Source organism: Monodon monoceros, unplaced genomic scaffold, assembly GCF_005190385.1.
Source record: "Monodon monoceros isolate NGI ecotype Baffin Bay Population unplaced genomic scaffold, NGI_Narwhal_1 Super_Scaffold_3, whole genome shotgun sequence".
In the NCBI taxonomy this organism is placed as follows: Eukaryota; Metazoa; Chordata; class Mammalia; order Artiodactyla; family Monodontidae; genus Monodon; species Monodon monoceros.
The window spans coordinates 37,672,481-37,678,704 of NW_021703780.1; the positions used below are offsets into that span (position 1 = coordinate 37,672,481).

General features: G+C 46.2%; 1 pseudogene; it reads left to right on the forward strand.

The window, feature by feature from the left end:
* Positions 1–2,136: 2,136 nt before the first annotated feature.
* On the forward strand, positions 2,137–2,939 carry LOC114907697 (annotated as a pseudogene).
* Positions 2,940–6,224: the final 3,285 nt, after the last annotated feature.

A 6,224-nucleotide genomic window follows, 5' to 3' on the forward strand; every position in this document is an offset into this window, starting at 1 on the left:
GGTACGCGGGCCTCTCACTGTTGTGGCCTCTCCCGTTGCGGAGCACAGCCTCCGGACGTGCAGGCTCAGCGGCCATGGCTCACAGGCCTAGCCGCTCCACGGCATGTGGGATCTTCCCGGACCGGGGCACGAACCCATATACCCTGCATCAGCAGGCGGACTCTCAACCACTGCGCCACCAGGGAAGCCCTATTTTGACTTTTAATAGGTAACACATTTACATAGTACAATATTCAAAAAATTCGATGGATACTATGGAAAGGTTTTTTCCCACCTGTTTCTCATTTGCCAATTTTTCCTTCCACAGTACCCACTGTTACCTGTTCCTTGTGGACCCTCCTCCTGAAGCACCCTTCTATGCATATCTAAAGAAATACATTATACTTAATTATATTCTTCCCTATCTTTTCATTTTTTACACAAAGAATAATGAACTATTCTCACCTTTTTAAACTCAAGAGTATATCTCAGAGGACTTCCTATTTATATTCAAACAGAGCTTCCTCATTCTTTTTTTTTTTTAACATTTTCATTGGAGTATAATTGCTCTACAATCGTGTATTAGCTTCTGCCCCATAACAAAGTGAATCAGTCACACGTATACATATATCCCCATATCTCTTCCCTCTTGCGTCTCCCTCCCTTTTTTTTTGTTTTTTTTTAACACCACACAGGATTCTGCTTTATGTAGTGTAGCATAATGTATTAAACTAGGCCCCATGGTGGAGAGGCAAGGTAGGGGTATGGGTATGGGTACAAACTACTATCTATAATATAAATAAGCTATTGTACAAGGATATATAGTAAAACACAGGGAATATAGCCAATATTTTATAATAACTATAGGTGGAATATAACCTTTAAAAATTGTGAGCCACTGTGTTGTACACTGGAAACTTATATTATACATCAACTATACCTCAATTTAAAAAAAAAAAAATTAGGGAACTTCCCTGGTGGCGCAGTGGTTAAGAATCCGCCTGTGCAGGGGACATGGGTTTGAGCCCTGGTCTGGGAAGATCCCACATGCCTCAGAACAGCTAAGCCCGTGCGCCACAGCTACTGAGCCTGTGCCCTAGAGCCTATGCTCCGCAACAAGAGAAGCCACTGCAATGAGAAGCCCGCACACTGCAACTAGAGAAAGCCCACAAGCAGCAACGAAGACCCAATGCAGCCATAAATAAATAAATTTATTTTTTAAAAAAAATATTAGACCCCATCGATGAATATTCAAGTTATTTCCAATCTGTTGCAAACAATACTACAGTGACTAACATTGTACGTATATCATTTTTCATGTGTGAGCATCCATCTGTGGAATAAACTTCTAGAAGTGGAATTGCTGGGTCAAAAAGTGAATGCGTTTATAATTGATAGACACACGGCCAAACTGCATTCTGTTGGCTAGCAGCAGCAGCATGTGATTTAACCCAGTGTCTAGCCTTAATTACTTTCTCCATCTTTTGTTAACCCTATAACAGAGTTAGAACCAGCCTCAGCCATAAACCAATTTCCGTTTTTGGCCACTCATATGTAATCTGTAATATATTGAAGGCCTACTGGATAACAGACATGTGCTGTGTGTTGAGAAACGAATATGCATAAGACAAGGTGCTGTCCTTGGAAGCTGGTCTTGGGAGCTAGTGGGGGCTGGGAGGGGAGCAAGGAGGAAGGGATATGTAAGAAGAGCCCACCAGGCCCTAAACTCCCGAGGAGGAGGAGCTGGGTCTGTTTTTGCTTTCCTTATCCCAGTACCCAGCAGAGCACAGGGTAGGTAGCTGGCATTCAGTATACACTGAGTAGATAAATGATTAAATAATTGAATGTCTGGTGTGGAGGAAAGGGGAAAAGGTTCTGGAGTGAGGCTATTGGTCAGGGCAGGCTTCACAGAGGAGAACAGCATTTGAGGGCCTCTTTTTTGAGGATTAATTTCACCAAAGTGAAACTCTAGTCCAGAGAGGCTGTTTGTTGGCTTCCTGACTCATAAAGAACAGTTGGGCAAGGTGGGGGGTGACACTTAGGAATGATCTGGGGGCAGATTTGAGTGGGTGAAGTTTGGGGGTCCCTCTGATAAGCCCTGGACAATGGGTATCTTCAAAATAAGGCAAAGGGGCTCTTTTCATGCCTAGTGCAGTCATGGCTTATGGTCCCAAGAAGCACCTGAAGCGCGTAGCAGCTCCAAAGCATTGGATGCTGGATAAACTGACTGGTTGGTGTGTTTGCTCCTTGTCCATCTATTGGTCCCCACAAGCTGAGGGAATATCTCCCCCTAATCATTTTCCTAAGGAACAGACTTAAGTATGCCCTAACAGGAGATGAAGTAAAGAAGATCTGCATGCAGCGTTTCATTAAGATTGATGGCCAGGTGCACACTGATTATAACCCTCCCTGCTGGTTTATAGAAGTCATGAGCATTGACAAGACTGGAGAGAATTTTTGTCTCATCTATGACACCAAGGGTCGCTTTGCTGTTCATCATATTATACCTGAGGAGGCCAAGTATAAGTTGTGCAAAATGAGAAAGATCTTTGTGGGGACAAAAGGAATCACTTATCTGGTGACCCATGATGTTCGCACCATCTGCTACCCTGATTCCCTCATCAAGGTGAATGACACAATTCAAATTGATTTGGAGACTGGCAAGATTAATGATTTCATCAACTTTGACACTGGTAACCTGTTCATGGTGACTGGAGGTGCTAAAGTGGGAAGAATTGGTCACCAACTAGGAGGGACATTCCTCATTCTTTTGATGTAGTTCATGTGAAAGATGATAATGGCAACAGCTTTGCCACCCAGCTCTCCAACATTTTCATTACTGGCAGAGGCAACAAATCATGGATCTGTCTTCCCCATGGAAAAGGTATCCTCCTTACCATTGCTGAGGAGAGAGACAAGAGACTGGCGGCCAACAGAGCAGTGGATAAAATGATCTCTAGGTGACATGATTGGAAAAGTCTTTGTACTTAATTAAAGATAATACCACATTAGGGCTTCCCTGGTGGCACAGTGGTTGAGAGCCCTCCTGCCAATGCAGGCGACACGGGTTCGTGCCCCGGTCCGGCAAGATCCTACATGCCGCGGAGCGGCTGGGCCCGTGAGCCATGGCCGCTGAGCCTGCGCGTCCGGAGCCTGTGCTCCGCAATGGGAGAGGGCGCAACAGTGAGATGCCCACGTACTGCAAAAAAAATAAAAAAGATAATACCACATTAAAAATAATAAGGCAGAGGGTCTCTGAGTTGAGACAAAGGAAGAAAAGGGAGAATGGCTAGTGAAGACTGCCAAGGAGAAGTTAGGTGCAGAGTGCAGCTGTTGTGGGGGAAAGGCCACTCCCCCAGCCCTGTCCCAGACTTTGGTACACCCTGGACAGTCCAGATTCTGCACCCTGCTGGTGCAGGCTGCAGAAAGGATGCCCACCCCTGCCCCATCAACCAGATTCCAAACCCCAGAAACTGGTCTGATGGCTTGGAAACTCCGACTACATCCCCAGGAACACAAGTGCCCGATTCTCTCTTTGGGGAGCAAACAAGCATGGTTTTAGCTCCTCTAGTTCATTTCCTAGAATTTTAGAAAGAACAGTTAAAGATTTGAGTCTTACAGAAAGTTAAATACCAGCCCATCCCCCACCAGCCCATTTGTTTTACAGGCGAGGGAGCTGAGACCCAGAGAGGTGAGGTGGACTACCTGAGGCCACTCAGAAGCAGCGCTAGGTCTAGAAACAGAGCTTCAACTCTGTATCCAGTGCTCTCTACTCTGAACCAGGGGATGGAGGTCAGGATGGTGACCTAGATGTGGCTCTGGGGCCAGAGAGGGGAGACAAATGCAGGAGCTGGAGGCAGGGTAAGAGCCAGGGTAGGGGTAGGGGTCAGCTACCTACACCTGTTCCAGTTGCTGGGTTATAAACCCTCTAGGAATTCCAGATATTCCACTCATGTCTAAGTTCCCTCCTTGGAAGCAGGTTTGCCAACATGGGTTTCAGAAAGGCCTCGGCCCAGATAAGATAGATGTGTCATGGAGAGAAGCAATCTGGATAAGGGAGGGGGTGCTGGACCACCAGGTTCAGGGGACCATCTTGGGAAAAGCTGTCCCAACCCTGCATTCCCAGGGGCCCAGGATGGCTTCTAGCAGTGACTCAGGGCTTGTAGGCAATATTCCTGGGAACCCAGCCAGAGCAGAGGGGTGGTAACAGGCCCAGATCCTCTCTGATTCCTGGATAAAGGGTGAGAGGCTACTCCTTCTCCTGGACTCTTGGGACATTGACTGCTCTTGGGAAGCTGATTTGAGAATATACCAGAACTTGATTTTCTCTGCATAAAATCCTTAGGGGGGGGTCTCACTTTGGGACTTAGCCTCTGAAATACCTTTCTAGATACCCTTTCAACCCTGGCCCACCCCCAACCAGGGATTCCTGAGGGGTGAGGGGCAAGTGCATTGCCTTCTCCTGCTGTGGAAGAGGAAAGAAACAATTTACCTATTAGAGTAGACAGAGCTGAATGAAATGATGAAATAACAAAATGATGAAATAAAAAAAAAAAAACTATCTCTTACATCAGTGAGTGAGTATCTTCAGGTTCCTTGGCTCCTGGTAATCCTCACAGCATCCCTATGAGAGGTTTTATAAGTCCCCTTTTACAGATGGGGAAACTGAGGCCCAGTGAAGTTATGTTACTTTTTCTAGGACACAGAGAGGAAAGTACCCAAGGGCAGGGCTCCATGGCTACTGGCCTAGACAAAGTGACTCCTCCCATTCAGGTCCTTGCCCCTACACCACCCCAGGCCTCCCCTGAACAGCTCATTGGCTTTTCAGTGATAAACTCACTCAAAGAGAAACTGAACAATACTGGTAGCGGGCGGTGTTTTTTCAGATTTGGGGGCTTGTAACTCATATTAAGAAATGCATTTAATACCACAATGCAGTAACCAGACATAATTCACAGCACTTAGAATAGTTGGTAATTATTTTTTGTTTATTTACAAATATGTAAAAACAAATGGAAGTTTCATAAAATAACGCTTCCCCTTTCTGCCTGAGATGCACTCTGGCATTTTCTATTCTCTGCTATTCTGTGTCATTATTTTTGAAAAGTGCTCATGTGACTCACTAAATTGACTCCATGACCTGCAGTTTGAAAAGCACCTTTATGGATGGCAGCTGGATCCCCCGACCCTTGTGGGAAGCAGACAGTGAGGAAGGAGGTCCGACTGTGTACACTTTGTGCCTGGCATTGAACTGTGCCCTTTGGGGACACAGGAAAAGGTACACGCACCTGGATCTCACCCTTCAGTCATTTATAAGTAGAGGAACAAGACTTCCCACACATAAGACAAAGCTGACACAAATTAAAGGCAGAAAGAATCGGTGCCTCTTAAGGACTATATTAGGGCTGCTGTAACAAAATACCACAGACAGGGTGGCCTGAACAAATTTACTTCATCACACTTCTGGGGGCTGGAATTCTAAGATTAAGGTGACAGAAGGCTTGATTTCTCCTGAGACCTCTGTCCTTGGCTTGCAGATGGCTGTCTTCTTGCTGCCTCTTCACATGGTCCTCCCTCTGTACACACACACCCCTGGTGTCTATGTATCCTATTCTCTTCTTATGAGGACACCAGATAGATTGGATTGTAAGGTACTAGGGGATAGGGCTTCAACATATGAATTTGGGAGGGAACAGTTGAGTCCATAACAAGAACCTATGTGCAGAGCACTAGCTCATGCATCTTTACCCCAGGCTGGGCCCTGTGGGCCTTATTCCTGTTTTGAACACAAGGAAGCTGGTGTTGGGAGAGTTTGGTAATGGCTTGTAGTCCTCCAGTTGACAAGTAATGGCACAGCATTTGAGTTCATGTTCCACCCTCTCACATATTGTAGACTTTCGGATTTCATGGGAGACGATGGAGCTGGGCTGAGTTTTAAAAGGCCATCCTGCAGGCAGATGGGAGATGAGTGAGGGCAGAGGAGAGGGAGGAGGCAGTGCTTAGGCAGGACCTCATAGCTTTGTCCAGGTGGATGGAAGAGAAGATAGCTTTACAGACAAGGACAGTGAGAGCTGGAAGGTCCTCCTGAGAATTCAGTCCACCCTTCCCATTTCATTGGTGAGGAAACTGGGGCCGGGAAAGGAGAGAGTGATTCAGTGCTTCCACATTGTGTATCTGTGTGTGAAAGTCTTGTCTCCTCCCTCTACTCAAGGCCAAACAACATTGTCAGCTTCTCTGTGCTCTGC